The sequence below is a fragment of the Ambystoma mexicanum genome, chromosome 4q (assembly GCF_040938575.1).
Source record: "Ambystoma mexicanum isolate Mex_15411 chromosome 4q, UKY_AmexF1_1, whole genome shotgun sequence".
NCBI lineage: Eukaryota > Metazoa > Chordata > Amphibia > Caudata > Ambystomatidae > Ambystoma > Ambystoma mexicanum.
Genome location: NC_090928.1, coordinates 261,649,701 through 261,665,103, shown reverse-complemented (window position 1 = coordinate 261,665,103; position 15,403 = coordinate 261,649,701). Strand labels below are relative to the sequence as shown.

The 15,403-nt window shown below is 49.0% G+C and overlaps 1 protein-coding gene across 2 annotated transcripts in view; it reads left to right on the top strand.

Moving 5' to 3' along the window:
- The window catches only part of AHCTF1 (AT-hook containing transcription factor 1), a 2,174,249-nt gene that overhangs the window by 98,432 nt on the left and 2,060,414 nt on the right, over positions 1 to 15,403 (top strand). The window lies entirely within an intron of this gene.

The following is a 15,403-nucleotide window of genomic DNA, read 5'->3' as shown; positions in this document are numbered from 1 at the left end:
GCGTCTCGGTCTCGGTAGTTCAATAATTTTGCTATCACCGTTCGCGGTGGAGCACCAGGCACTGGTCTGCCAGTGGGTATTCGGTGTGCCCTCTCTACGGAGAAGAATTTGGAAAAGGATCGTTGGTCGAACAGGTCCATCAGCCATTGCTCCAAGAAAAGCTCCATACAGGGGCCTTCAGCTTTCTCGGGAATACCGAGAATACGAATGTTATTGCGCCTGGATCTGCCCTCCCCTTCTTCGACTTTGGCTTCCAGAGTTTTAAGTTTGGCGGTGACTCCTTGGAGCTGTCGTTGTACTGCTTGCAACCCGTCCTCCGTGTTGGAGATGCGCTGCTCCGCCTCCCCAGTGCGTGCCGATAGCTTCTGCAGGTCATGTCGGAGGAGGGACACGTCAAGACTGATTCCGTCCATCTTTTGCTCCATCGATGAGCGGGAGTCCGCTATAGCTGCCATGACATCCCTTAGGGAGAGCCCAGATGTAGAGTCCTCTTCAACCGACGGCAGCAGTGGAGTATCAGGAGATTGCGATGGGGGAACCGTATATTGGTCGATTCTGTTTTGCGTGGCCGGTCTTCTAATCTTGTCTTTCCCCATTGTCACTGCCTCAAGGCCGCCCTCTTACACACTGGCGCAGCCCCACAGGACAGTCGCACTGGGTTATAAGCGCTGCCCGCACCTCGGTCGGGGGGAGAGGAAGGGCGGCGAATACGTGTTGGTGGATGTGTTGGCTTGACCACCGGCGCTAGGGGGTTGTCGTATCACGCTGGGATGGAGGCCGCGTATCGGCGTATCCCCACCTTCCGTTATTGGATCCTCGGTGCTTGTATTTCCAGGGGGGGCAGAAGAGATCCGAATGGCCCCCTCGGCTGCAGCAGATTCCCCCAGCCGTCTCTCCAGGCGCCTCCCCCCTCAACGCCGACACCCAGTATCTCCTAGGAGAGCAGAGCGTGGGCCTTGCCGGATGGTTCAGCCCGCCGAGCGAGCAAGCGGGCCAGCAGGTCCCAGGATGTCGTGCCGGCCTCTCAGGATGAGGTCGGGTTCGGGATTCCCAGATTCCCAGCGAGTCTCGCGCAGGGACCCCCCAGCAACAGCGACAGGCACTCACCGGCGGGGCCGCCTCGGCAGTGCACGGGACTCCCTCGCAGCGTTCAGTTGTCCGCGCCCTTCCTCGACCGGGCGGGCGGGCGGCTCCCCTCGCAGCTTTCCTCGGCAGTGGATGGGATTCCCTCGCTGCGTTCCGCTGTCCGCGCCCTACCCGGCCGGGCGGGCGGCTCCCCTCACAGGTTCCCTCGGGGGAGGCTTCTCCTGCGCTTCCAGCTCGCACCGGCAGTCTGGTTCCTCGTCCCCGTCGGCTACGGAGATGCAGAGATGAGCCGCTCCTCACCCAGAGCGCACCCCGGCGGCCATCTTGTTTCCCCCGCAGGGCCGCACCGGTGTTCCCCACATTCGCCGCTGTCCCCGCGGTTCTTGAGCGTTTCGGGCTGGAATTTGCCCCAGATGCGCTCCAGGGTGTCGGGCACCGGGGGGGTTATCTTGGGGGTCTTCCAAGCACTGCAAATGGTCGAATGTAGCAGGATGTTGGGCCGCGGTTACGGGAGCTCCGGGAGCACACGTCTACTGCATTGCGCAGTTTCCAAAGACAGATATTGTTGCGTCTTTCTCGGTTTTCCAAATCGTCCATTCTCATGCAAGTCTCTTCCTCCCTGGCTTCGATGTCAGCTATCCGGTGGTCCATCTGGGTTTCTAGTGTGGTAAGGGAGGTCTGATTGTGCTCGACCTCCTCTATCCTTTCTTCCATCATGTCTATCCTCAGTTATTATCCACCTTGGCACCTATGTCAGCTCTCGTACCCTTGATTTCGTTCAGGAGATCGGCTATATCAGCTTTGGTTGCAGCCATCTGTGCTCCCGAGGTCGCCATTGCAAGGTCCGGGAGGGGTTCAGTGCAAGCACCGGGAGAGAATTTGTACGTAGCGAGTCTCTTTGATGCTCATATGTATGTGGTTCGAGTACATTCAACGAAGTGCGTTCAGTGGAGCCAGGCCTTTTTTTGTTGTCTTGGACAGCGTTGCGAAGGATGTCCAACCCCTGGTAAGTGGAGAAGAGGGCTCACGCCCCAGGAGTGGGGGCCCAACCTTCTCTGCTATTTACGGGGAGTTCAGTCCCGCGACAGGGCTGTTATCTAGGGGCGACTTTTCATAGGAGGTGGATCACACAGGTCGCAAATGTAATGACACATTCTTATGGGGAGTAGGAATCAAGTCTGTGGCCATATACTGCAGTTCACCTCTCTGTTATTGCGCACTGGGAGTCTGTGTGTGCGAGTAACTGCACTTCTCGTGGGGGCCTTATTTCTGTGCAATTTCGGCGTACCCGTTTCTGGAAGGCTTCAGAATGATTCCAGGGGCACACTCTGTATCTCCTGCTCGTTAGCTTCAATTGTCAAGAACATAACCCAGAGTTCCTTGCTGAGCTTACTTTTCATGTACTTATGTTCAGATACTGCTGTGTACAGTTCCAGGTGACCAGACCCTGTGCAGGGGCCATTTGGGACAGGACTGAGCAGCGCCTCATGAAAACCCAACACCATCCAATAATGCCTGGGGCCACTTACACTTTCACCAGGTATCAGCAGTACTTCTCAATTATAGGCATTCTATGAGGCAGGCTGTTTTTTACATCTAATGTTCGCAGGAATGAGCCTGTCCAGGATTCAAAGCACACTGTTTCCGTTGGAACTTATTTTTAATAAGGCTCCTTTGCAGGGTTGAACTTTGCAACTTTGATGACTTTACAGAGTTGGGACGTTCTATTGAGCAAATGCTCAAGCCACAGGGCAAAGATGCAGCAAGGCAGTGTAGTACGCAGGGCTATTTTGGGCTCAGCAATATAGCAGCTGTCAAAAAAAGCCAGTGGTGGGTTTTGCAAAGCTTATTTGAAGGTGTTTCCGAAGGACCTTTATGAGAGAACTCAAATATCATTCTGTAGAAGCAAATACTTGGCACATGGATTTTTCTGCTGCAGTCACTTGTTTTATTACGCTGGCTCTGGCTTTTAATGGAATTTAGTTTGTGAACTGAACTCGCATAGCAGGGGTTCTGTCTCCAAATTGCATTGTATGAAATTAAGATTGCATTGATGGGCCTCTCTCCCGCTACACAGGTCTCCCAAATCTAGTTGGGTTTTTATGTCCAGATTGCATTGCATGATATTTAGATTGCATTGGTAGGCCTGTCTCTCAAATCTAGCAGGGCTTCTAAGTCCACATTGCATTAAGTAACATCTAGTATGCATCAATAGGCCTCTCTCCCACTATACAGGTCTCTCAAATTTAGCAAGGGTTCTGTCTCCAAGTTGCATTGTATGATATGTAGATTGCATTAATGGGCCTCTCTCCCACTATACAGGTCTCTCAAATTTAGCAAGGGTTCTGTCTCCAAGTTGCATTGTATGATATTTAGATTGCATTGATGGGCCTCTCTCCCACTACACAGGTCTCTCAAATCTAGTTGGAGTTTGTGTCCAGATTGCATTGTATGACATTTGGATTGCATTGATAGGCCTGTCTCTTAAACCTAGCAAGGCGTCTGTGTCCGGATTGCATTAAGGGAGTAAGTCCTAGCTGTGCCCCTCAAACTCACTCCTCAACTAGTACATGTCCTCCCTAAACCTACATGGCTAACTCACCGCAGTGAACCGCGTTCAGGGAGAAGTCTTCTATACAGGTCTCCCAGATCTAGCTGTGTTTGGTATCTGCTTCAACTGGCCCAGGACTCGCAGATCTAGCTGTGTTTGGTTTCATACAGTACAGTTTCAACTGACCCTCGCATATAGTTGTGTTTAGTCCGATAACCTGTTGCTCTCCTAGGCGTGGGCCTCTCTCCCACGGTGCAGGAGTCTATCTGTGCTTGGTATCATGCTTCACTGTTTCGGCTGACCCTCATATCTAGCTGTTTGCTATCATACAGTACTGTTTCAACTGACCCTCAAATCTAGCTATGTTTGGTCTGATATCCTGTTGTTCTCCTGGGCGTGGGACTCTCTCCCACGGTGCAGGACCCTCAAGTGTAGCTGTGCATGGTAGCGTGCTCCACTTTTCGGCTGACCCTCAAATCTAGCTGTTTGCGCTCCAGTACTCTATCGTCTTCTTAGGCGTAGGCCTTTCTCCCACTATACAGGGCCCCAATCTAACGGTGTTTACTTCGGTACTCTACTCCCTGAAACCCATCACTACCTAGCTTAATTGAGTCCTATACCACCAGACCATTTAATGCCCATAACCCTCCGCGACAGTGCACCCTTAGGAAACACACCCTACCCACCAACCGAAATGACAGCCTGAGCCAGAGAGCGCCCTAGCGTATCCAGAGAAGGAAAAAACAAGATTACTGAGCCTGCACAACACAGCATAGAGGACCAACTACCCTACTATGTCTGCACCTTGACTGAAAAATGGCCCGACCCAGAAAAGGACGCCGAGAAAGAGAGCAAAATCGTGCAACAAGGGACGCGAACACACATCAACAGAACCCAGAAGAAGCAGCCTCATTGGCAGGAAACACGCCTAACGCAGTCATAACCGGAACAAACTATGTAAGAGAAAAATCCTTATACCTCACACCTTAACTCGCGAAAACCACGGAACACTGACACCTCAACACGGAAACCTTGAGACATGCAAAGAATTTCCCGAAACACCCGGGAGCACTCAACAAGAGAGTGGGATGATATTACCCCTTACATCACAAGAACAGAGGGGCACCATCGATTTCCACAACATCCCACACAACACGACAAAGCCCCGACAACCAACAATGCTACCTTCAACCTAACAATCGGACTCAATGAAGAAGAAGCCATCGCTGATCTTCAACCAAGCATCATCACAGCAGAAGCACCACGATTGATCAGCCCTGCTATTAACCTATTGGACCGCTTCAATGAAGAAGCAGCTGTCGCCGTTCTTCATCCTACCAACATCAGTACGGAAACACCACGACCGGACAACTACAAACTTGAACAACAAATGACCACAAAACAAAATCACACCCGGAGAATCCACTGTAACTTAATAACCGCAAGGTGAATGTCCAAACATTCAACCGAAATATATGACCTCCTATCAGAAGGAGGCATAGACATCCTATTTGTAACCGAAACATGGCTAGACGACTACTACAAGATCACTTTCAACAACTGCCTACCTGAAAACCTCAAATGCATCCAAGCAAACAGGAAATCCAAAAGAGGGGGGAGCTAGCGATCATCCACAAGGAGCAACTGGCCATAAAAATGGAAGATTAACTTACCACCGATAAATGCAAAAACTTAATACTACGGCTATCAGTAAATCCCAAAACAAACCTGAAATTCATACTGATATACAGACTGCCAACCTACGATGCGACTTTCAGAGACTCCTTCACGGAAGCAATCACCATCCTAGCCATCATGTACAACCATCTGATCATCCTCAGAGATTTCAACATCTGGTTCGACGAAGAAACCACAACCACACACAAAAATCCTTAACCGCCCAACTAGCAGCCATGAACCTACAACAATTGGTCAAAGAAGCAACACACTCAGAAGGGCACACACTTGATGCAATCTTCGCCAGCAAGGATCTCATCACCACGGCACCCCCAATTCAAACACTCTGGAGCGACTACCTCATCATTCCATTCATAATCCCAACGGCTGCTCCAACAAAGAAGCAACAAGAAAAACCACCAATCATGATGAAAAGAAATTGGAGAACCATAAAAAAAACTCCAGCCTAACAGAGCTCCTGGAACTCAGCGAACCACAAGCTACACCCACGGAAGAATCTGACCTAGATAAAAATGTTGTCCTGCTCCATACATGGATCGCAACAAGCCTAGATGATATCGCCTAAGACAAGCCCCTGACCCCATCACGTAAGAAAACCACAGCAAAATGGTGCACCCTACTACTCGGCGCCATGAAAAGAAAAAAACAAACTAGAATCTGAATGGAGGACCAACAACACCACTGCAAACAAATTCAAATTCCTGCAACAGATCCACTCATATAAAAAGGAAATGCAAAAAGCGAAGAGGAAACACTACGACAACCGAATCTTCAAAGCACCGAACATCCAAAAAGAACTCTCCAAAATCATAAACGAAATAAAAAAACACATGGGGTTGCAACAACACGCCAATTCCATCGATGAAACTATGTGATGACCTAAGAGACCACTTCAAAAACAAAATGACTTCCATCTAACACACCATACAAAACAGACCAAGCATCACACCTCAAACCCCACCGACACCCACGAGGAACATCCAAACAAGCTACGAAGCCTCTCATAAATATCAGTGGAGACTTTCGTCAAACTGGTAAACCAAAGCAACAAATCTGGCACTCCTGAAGACCCCTGCCCCCCGGACATATACATAACAATTCTTAAACGAGGAACTCCCATGGCATACCACAGGAATCTCCTCAACCTCTCAATCTCAACAGGTAAAGTACCACAGGCCTTCAAATCGGCTTACATCAAGCCACTACTCAAAGACACAACAGGAAATGTAGAGGACTTATCCAACTACAGACCCATTTCCAACATACCTTACATAGCCAAACTGATAGAAACGGAAGTCTACAAAATAACCCAAGAATTCATAGAAGAGCACTGCCTACTAGATCAGGCACAAGTTTGTTTCAGACCAGAGAGGAACAGAATCCGCTCTCCTCTCAATATGGGACGACCTAAAAACGAACGCTGACTCGGACAACAGTACCGCCCTGATTCTCCTCAATTTATCCGCAGCTTTCGACACTGTCCACCATGACATCCTCATAAAGAGATTAGAAGGACTAGGAATAACAGACACCACCCTACTATGGATCAAATCCTTCCTAACAAACAGAACCGAAACCGTATGGAGGAAACCTTTTAAGTCCAAACCTAGAGATTCCACATGCAGAGTACCACAAGGATCATCTTTCTCCCCGCTTCTATTCAAAGTCTACATGTACCTATTAATCAAGCTCATCAAAAAATACGGCCCCACATGCTACAACTATGCCGACGATACTCAAATAATCTTCAACATACAAGAAACCCGAGAAGAAAACACCACACTAGAGAATTGCCTTCGTGATATATTCAACTGGATGAGCCTCAACCACCTCAAAATCAACCCAGGCAAAACAGAGATAATGATTGTTTCAGAAAAGGGAGGAGACATCGGCTACATCCCCTGGCCAAGAGAGCTCGGCACCACACCAGCACCATAATCAATTGTAAAAAACCTAGGGGTCCTGATGGATACTCTAGAGCCACAAGTAAACGTTTTACTCAAGGAATGTTTCTTCCTCCTGCGAACGGCAAAAAGGATGCTACCGTTACTGTCGTTCGCCAACAAAAACACTTACCATCATTGCTCTGATCATGTCCAGAGTAGATTATGCCAATAGGCTATACCTGGGCATGCCCAAACGACTTCTAAAAAAAACTACAACGCATACAGAATGCGGCAGCCAGACTCCTCCTCAAGCTACCCAGAAGAGAACACATCACACCTGCCCTAAAAATACTGCTGGCTACTTTTAAAACAGCAAATAAAGTTCTAATCCATGTGCATCACGTACAGAGCAATACACAAACAAGGCGCAGAATTCCTAAGCGATAAACTACGCCTTCATCAACCGACATGAACACTGCGATAAAGCACCGACATCCGCCTGGAACCAAAACCCTATGACAGAAGAAAACTCAGAGGATCCTCTTTCTCTCACCAGGCACCGAAAACCTGGAATTACCTACCTAAGAATATACGGAACACAACAAACCACCTAGCATTCAGGAAACTTCTCAAATCATGGCTCTTCACAGCGTAACTCCAACAGCGACGCACAAGAATGCCCACCTCTTTAAACAACGATGAATAAAACCACCAACCTCGGTCACTCCCAAAATGGACCTACACAGAACCCAAAGAACGGACCCCACGACAGACCATAAGGTATTATGGGAAATGGCCACAAAAGGAGGTCACTATAGACTGATCACTTACTCAGACCGAGACGAAAGCCCTTAAATGACTCATCCACTGCCTCCCGGCCATACCATATACAAACTCCCAGCAGACCGATTTAAACTAGAGTATGTAAGAGGAGACCACAATGCCTGCTCCAACACCCAAGGAGGAGAATAGACACCCAACCCACATTAATCAACCCATCAGAATTAGAACACCTATAGAGCTCACTAGAATAGAATGGGGAGCGCATCGCACAAACTAAAACCCAACCCACAACACTCACTCCATCAGAATTAGAACACTTACAGAGCGCTTTAGAACAGCACAGGGAGCGCCTCACGCAAACCTAAAACCCTGCCAGGCGTAACCCTTTCGCCCATCCTGATGAGATTGGGAGGATTAGCGAGCGCATCACTCGGACAGAGTTCTGAATGTTAGCATATTAAACCTCATACAACCCACTAACAAAAAAACTCAGCATTTCTGCAGACTTATCTCACTCAAAAATCTCACACAACGTGTCACTCGCACAACAACCCGCACGCACTTCACAACACCGCAACACATAAGCCGCACCAACAGCACACGAGAACTGACATCGATTTGATACTCGCACCAAAGTTCAGCACCCTCTGTATACCGAGTTGAATCTGCCAACAGAACACCATTCCTCTCACTATTCTATTCCTGCTTCACCTTCTAACCCATCCCACCTTCTCGCTTGCAGATCCGCCAGAGCGCTTGGGGACCAACTCCGTTGGTGACGGTGCACGGTACAAATACCTTTAACATTTAACATAAACACAAAAGAAAGCACACAATTGCAGGTTTTGGCCTCAATGTTCAGACTTCCAATGCTTTAAACCCCAGCAAACTTCAGAAGGACTTGGAAAAAAAGGGCATGATGGCAGCATCAAAGGAGTGAGAATTGTGAAATGCCAAGCATTGAGACTTTTGGGGGTTGACAGTTCGTGAAAGAAAGATGTTTTGGCTATATTCGTGTTAGACAAAATGTAAGCACAAATTTAGCTAACCGGTTTGAGCTGACCGCACAACGCGGAGGGAACATTCTTTACACTGTGACACGAGGTTGATGGATGCACGATTTCCTACATGCAGGATTTTTCCAGAGGGTCTGATTGAGTTCCTACAGCGCAATGCAGGCACCGCGGGTCTGCCGCGCACACGATATGTCGCACCAGTGCTTCTGTGTTCATTCAGGAGTGTGGTCGGGCTCCCTCTCGCGTGTGCGGTCTAACTCGGTGGCCCTCTGAGGTCCGGCGCTCCCCGCACACACGAGGGGTGCCCAGCCCGGGTCCAGGGCCGTCCATGGACGGTCCGCTCCTGCTCGGGAGAAGTTGGGGCAGCAGGTTCTCTGGGCACCAACAAGGCGCTGTGCAAGGGCGGTCACAGGGCTCACCTCAGTGCCGCAGGGTGCCTGTGGTACATCATCTACGTTAATTTTGGGGTCCCTGCCTCCCCTTCAGCAGTCGGGCAATACGATCGCAGGTTTGGTCTCCCTCGGTTCATCGGAGAGTTTCAAACTGTGCCGCAGGTCCTCGGGGGTTCTCCTCCTAAGGGACGGGCGCGCACATTCGGTTTCACTTTCAGTTAACAGCCGCGCATTAGAACAGCATATTCAGTCGTTTCTCTTGGAAACCTTCACCGTTTTTCGCTGGGTTTTTTCTTCCGGGGGGTAGGGGAGTGTTCATGCAGCCGGAGACCTCATTCTGTTTGAGGGGGGGGGTCTAGAAGTGGGGGCTCAATCTGCTTCAGGGACCTGTGGGGGCAGAGCTCAGATGGCGGTGGAGTCCATCCGTGTGCCCCCTGGTGGCCAATTTTTTGGGATGCCTTTTAAGAGTCTTGAGGAGGAATTCATTCCCATGAGAAAGATTACAGGGAAACGGGCGAGACAACTTGAGAGGGGTCTGGAGGAGGAACTGAAAAGATACATGAAAGAGGAGAAGAACCCCACAAGAGCAAACCTGCGAGGTTCTAGAACAGCCATGGGCCAGCTGGAGGGAGTGGTCTCTGTTTTACTCTAGACAAAATGTGAAGGGCAACAAAGCTGATGGGTTATTAGCTAAGCTCTTACACAACCAGCCGGCGAGCAAGACCATTCAGGCGATCAGAGACGCTACAGGCCAGCTACGCACGAACAACGAAAGTATAGCAGGGGGAGTTCTCTAACTTCCATTATTCCCTATATGCTTCAGATTCCCCTCAGTGGAATTGCAGCGTGCGTATCTGAGAGACCTTGCCTTGCCCAAGGTGTCCCCTCTGGACAGTGAGAGGCAGATATCAAATAGGGTGATGAACTAGAGGTCGTAAAGAACCTTTCTACATATAAATCGCTGGTCCGGATGGTTTTCCAGCCATCTTTTACAATACCTTCCATATGATCTTTGCCCAGAGGTTAACTTTGCGCTTCAACTCATATGTGGTGGAGATGGAGATGTTACTGCCTTAATGAATGAGTCTAAAGTGGTGCTGATTCCAAAAGCCAACAAGGACCCTACTGCATGTGGGTCATATCAACCGATTGCTTTAATCAACATTGATGCAAAAATGTACACCAGTTTTTGGCCAACAGACTAGCCCCACTCTTCCCAAAGTGTATTGATCCGGACCAATCCGGCTTTGTGTGTCAACGCCAGACATTTGACAACTTAAGGAAGGTGACGCACCTGACAGAAACAATCTTGAAGTCTGGTGAGCCAGCGATTTTATTATCGCTGGATCCCGAAAAAGCCTACGACTGCTGGAGTGGTCATTCCTTTTCAAAATTGGGCTCAGTCTTTCTTGGGATGTTATAGGCAAACTTCTATAAGAATATAAGATCTCTGCCTTTTCTGATGATATGTTGCTTGCACTTAACCACCCCCTCAGAATAATTGCCGGCTACTGCAGAAGTTCTGGAAAGTATTGGTTAGTGGCCGGATTGAAGATTAACCTGGGTAAATTGGAGATCCTTAATCTCTCTGTGCAAGGTGAGGCATTAAACCAGGCTAAGGTGTCCTCTGCCTGGGAAGCCAGAGGGAATCTCCTACTTGTGAGTGGTCTTGACAAGTAATCTAGATTGGTTGGGAAGAATAGCAAAGGTTAATAAAATGGTGACCTTACTGAGGTTATTGTATCTTTTTTCAGGTGCTACCTACAAGAGTGCCCTGCATGTTCTTTAAGCAAGTGCTCAAGCTTGTCAGATTTTGTCTGGAATAGGAGGAGACCACGGGTGGCTCTTAAGATTCTAATGGAAGTCACTTACGGGGTGCGGGAGGTTTAGCACTCCCTAACATCCGCAAATCCTATGAGGTGGCCCTGATCTGGGTGGTTAAGGAGTGGTTTACGGCAGATGCACGAAAGCCGTGGGTGAGAATGGATAGGGCAGTGGTGGGTTCAACGCTGAACGAAGTCCTGTGGTTACATAAGCAGGATAAACCAGGATACATGCACCAGAGCTGTATTACAGGGCTTGTGGGGGATCTATGGGATTCGCTGATGAGGGAATCTAATCATTTCCATCCCCCTTTACCCCGATTCACCACAAACTGCGGTTGCCTCCGGGGATGGGAGAGTGGGCCTTAGCGCCGTGGAAACAAGTTTGCTGTATGAAAATTAGAGATCTATATCAAGGAAACTTCTTGAAAGCCTGAAGTCCCTCAGACTTTCTTCAAAGGTTACGGGTAAAGATGATTTTCGTTTTCAATAATTCTGGAAATGGGTGTCTGACCCGGGTCTTAAGCAGACCGCCACCAGACCCTTCACACCATTTGAAGGATTTGTATTAATAGTCGGGTGCAAGGAACTTTATCTCCTCTTTGTATGGGATATTCATGGTAAGCGAGCAGGATAGGCAATTGCCATACATGTTCAGGCACTGAACAAGCCCATCCAACAAGAACAATCTGTTTCTGTGGAGAAATATCCAAACGCTGACAAAGGCCATACAGTTCAGGGAAATGTGGAGTAAGATGATGATGAAGATGATGCTGCATTGGTACTATACCCCAGTGAAATTGCAAAAAATGGTTCACTGACCGGATCCATTGTGCTGCAGATGGTGTGGTGGTCGGGAGACCTGCTGAGGCTCGGAACACTTTTCACACCCATCATCTTCATGTTTGGGTCCACCCTCGATACCCAGTGTGTCTCCTGGATCATCGGGATGCCCACTCGTAACCTTTGCATTTCCCTCAACAGGGATCTTTTAGTTGGGGAATAGGCCCCTCTAACATTGAGGGAACCGATCGTTATGTCAGTACCCATGGCCCCTTCCTTTTGTATCCTCTAACTGGGTTTGGTGAGTCCTGTCACAGCTCAACCATGACAATGCATTGTAGTAATCCCCCACCTCTATACCTCCCCCTGAGCTCCACCTCAGTGCTTGTGAGTCCCAATAATTAATCTCCTGTGCCGTACCTATGCCCCCCTCACATCCCCCAATGTGTCCAGGCTTGGTCCACCGGCACAGTGACTGCCGATTGGACCACCAGCCACACCCTTAATGTCCACCCCTGCACGTTATTTCCACTTTACACCCGAACCCCCCACCCCCAAAACTAGGGTCAACTTTTTCCAAACTTCAAAATCAATGTAGAACCTTAACTATGTTGACCACTCGGAATATCTCGATTACAGCTATAAACTTGATGCCCCCCTGGTTCCCCGAAAGGAAAAGCAAGACAAAACTCCCCCTGTGTTATCAGACAAACTGCTCCACCCCTGCAATGCTCTCCTCTCTCTTCCCCTATTGATGAAGTGTATGTGCCCCCATCCTAACGTTCCCGTCTCAACCACCACCCCCACCCATCCGAGCCTGTTGCCACCAGGTTTCGCGTAGATGCAAAGAGTCTGAAAAAGGGTAAGTGAGGGTGGGAGAACCAGTCCTGGTTCTCAACGTTCAAGAGGGGCTGTTCGGGGGAGTGTGTAGCTTCTGGAACTTCAGTGATCATCTCTTATTGGATTGCTTTGTGCACCATTGCTCTTCCCTGTATGGATTCTCCCCGTCAACAGGCATTTTATACTGGGGGTCCACTAATTCTACCATAACGCGCTGAATGTCGTCTTCCGTGATCAGGTGGTACTTCAACCCATCTTTCTCGAATGAGATGGAGAAAGGAAACCCCCATCTATAGCGAATACCCTTCTCGTTCAGCCATTTGGTCAGTGGGCTGTATAGCCTGCGCCTCGCCAAGGTATAGGACGATAGGTCCTAGAAGATTGTAATCCTTGATTCACCCTGGGTCACCATCCCTTTCTGCCGTGCTTTGTCCTGAAAAAAATATTTTTGGGGGATATTGGTGAAAGGGAGAGAGCACTGATCTCGAGTCTCTGGTGGCGCCTCCCACCAAGTGGACTATTCTGGGCTTGTCTATTGAATCGTCGTCAAATAGGGCCTTTGCCACCTCGTGTATTGCCCTCTTAAGGTCTCTCTCCGTTTCACCATCTTTCTGGAATCCCAAAAAAGCGTAGGTTGTTTCTCCTGTCCCTGTTTTTTTCAAAGTGATCCATCTTCAAGGTGATTTCCGACTCTCTCCTTTCCAGTTCGGCAATCCTCCTGTCCATCTGCGTTTCCAGTACATCCAAGCAAGACTGGTTATTCTCTACTTGTTTCAACCTGTCGTCCATGTTGTCCACTCGCTGGTTCAACTTATCCAGTTTACCACCAATGTCCACTCTCATGCCTCTAATTTCCTCCATCAGGGAAGCTGTCTTTTAGGTGGACATTTGGTTGTTCGACTCTGCCGCCATGTTTTTCTCGTGGGTCTGGGATGAGTGGGGTGAGACACAAGAGTATTGAAATTGGTATAGGGCTGCCCTCCAGTCCATGTGTGTCTGGGTGCTCACTGTTCCTCCGCAGGCAGGTCAGGAGGTGGCAGGCCCTCCGATGGCTTTTACCACCTAGATTCCTTGCGAGTCGCATATCCCCAGAATCCCACCTCCTTCGTCATAGTCCCCAGAGGGGGCACCAGCCCGTGGCCGGGGGTGTTTAGTTCCACCCGCTGTCCTCCTAATGGGCCTTATTCAGATGCCAGGCTGGTGGTGGGCAGCACAGGGTGTAGTTCGGCTCCCTTGTGAGTTGGGGAGGAAGGTGTGTGGTGGGTGCACCCACCTTGCTGATCCTGTAGGGGGCCCCAGGGTCTGCAGCGCGCTCTCAGGGCTGGGGAGATTGTGAATGTATCTGGGCCAGGGGGCCTGGCCGGGCCCCATTCACCAACAGGAATGTGCACCTCGAGGCCAACTCGCTGGGAGGAGAGGGCACGTCAACACCACACTGGTCCCCTCCAGCGTGTCTTGTGGCCTCAGAGGAGACCGAATTCGGGGTCCCTCCACAAAAACCACCCCAGGTGGGGCGAGGGGGACTACTCACCGGGGGGCTTTCCCCCTATGTGGTGCCAGCTCCAGGTGGGCCCCTCTGGGGGCTCTCGTGTTGTATGAACACTTCCCACAAGTAGGGTGGATCATTAATAAGATCTTGTACCCTGCCTGCTGCTTGCATGATAATCAACGCTCTTTGTACAAGGCAGGACAAGAAAACAGAACTAATGTTTAGCAGTTTTGTCTTCTTTGAATCGTACAATCTACAAGTATAAATTGCTGTATCCAGTCTCAATCTCGGTCCCAAAATCTCAAATGTGTTGACCAGATTAAATTTAACCCATGTATTCCATTCTCGGTATTTGCCCAGTTTGGCAGGACCAAGTTTCCCATTGATGTACGTTCTGCTATTCGCCTTGGTAGAGAGGTCCAACCACGATTGAACTTTCCCCAAATCGTCCTGGTACCCCTTGATTTAACTTTTTATAGTTCCTCATAGTGAAGTTAACGTGGTCTATTCCAAAGTTTTGTTGCCAGGTTTGACCCAATTCCCAAATTTGCATACAGGTACACTGTTTTCCACACGCCAACATTTCTAGTTCCACCTCTATATGTCATACCATATTACCAGGGTTAACCATACTCCAGTAAAACCTAGCAAACTGCAAACCTATAGTCCTCTTGAGTGTTTTAAAATCTAATTCACAGTTTAGATATTCTACTGGCAGGCAGGTTGGGAAGCTCAGTGATTTTATGCAGCAGCTTTCTTGACGTTTGAGTTCTTTTTCTCGTGTCTTTCCCCATACCAGTGCAGCGTAGGTAAGCTTAGGAAGACTTTTCATTTCATATACTTTGATTACTGGTGATGAGGAGAAGCCTGCATGCCCTGCTGCAAACCATCTGCTGTTTGATCTCCATATCTAGTTTTTTCTTATGTGGAGCCTCCAGTTTAGTTGAGTCCATCAAGACCCCTAAATAGTTGTAGTTCTGTACCTGTTCTATTGAACTTCACTGTAACATCCACCTATACCTATTCTGATGTTTATTATTTACCTATTCACCGCCA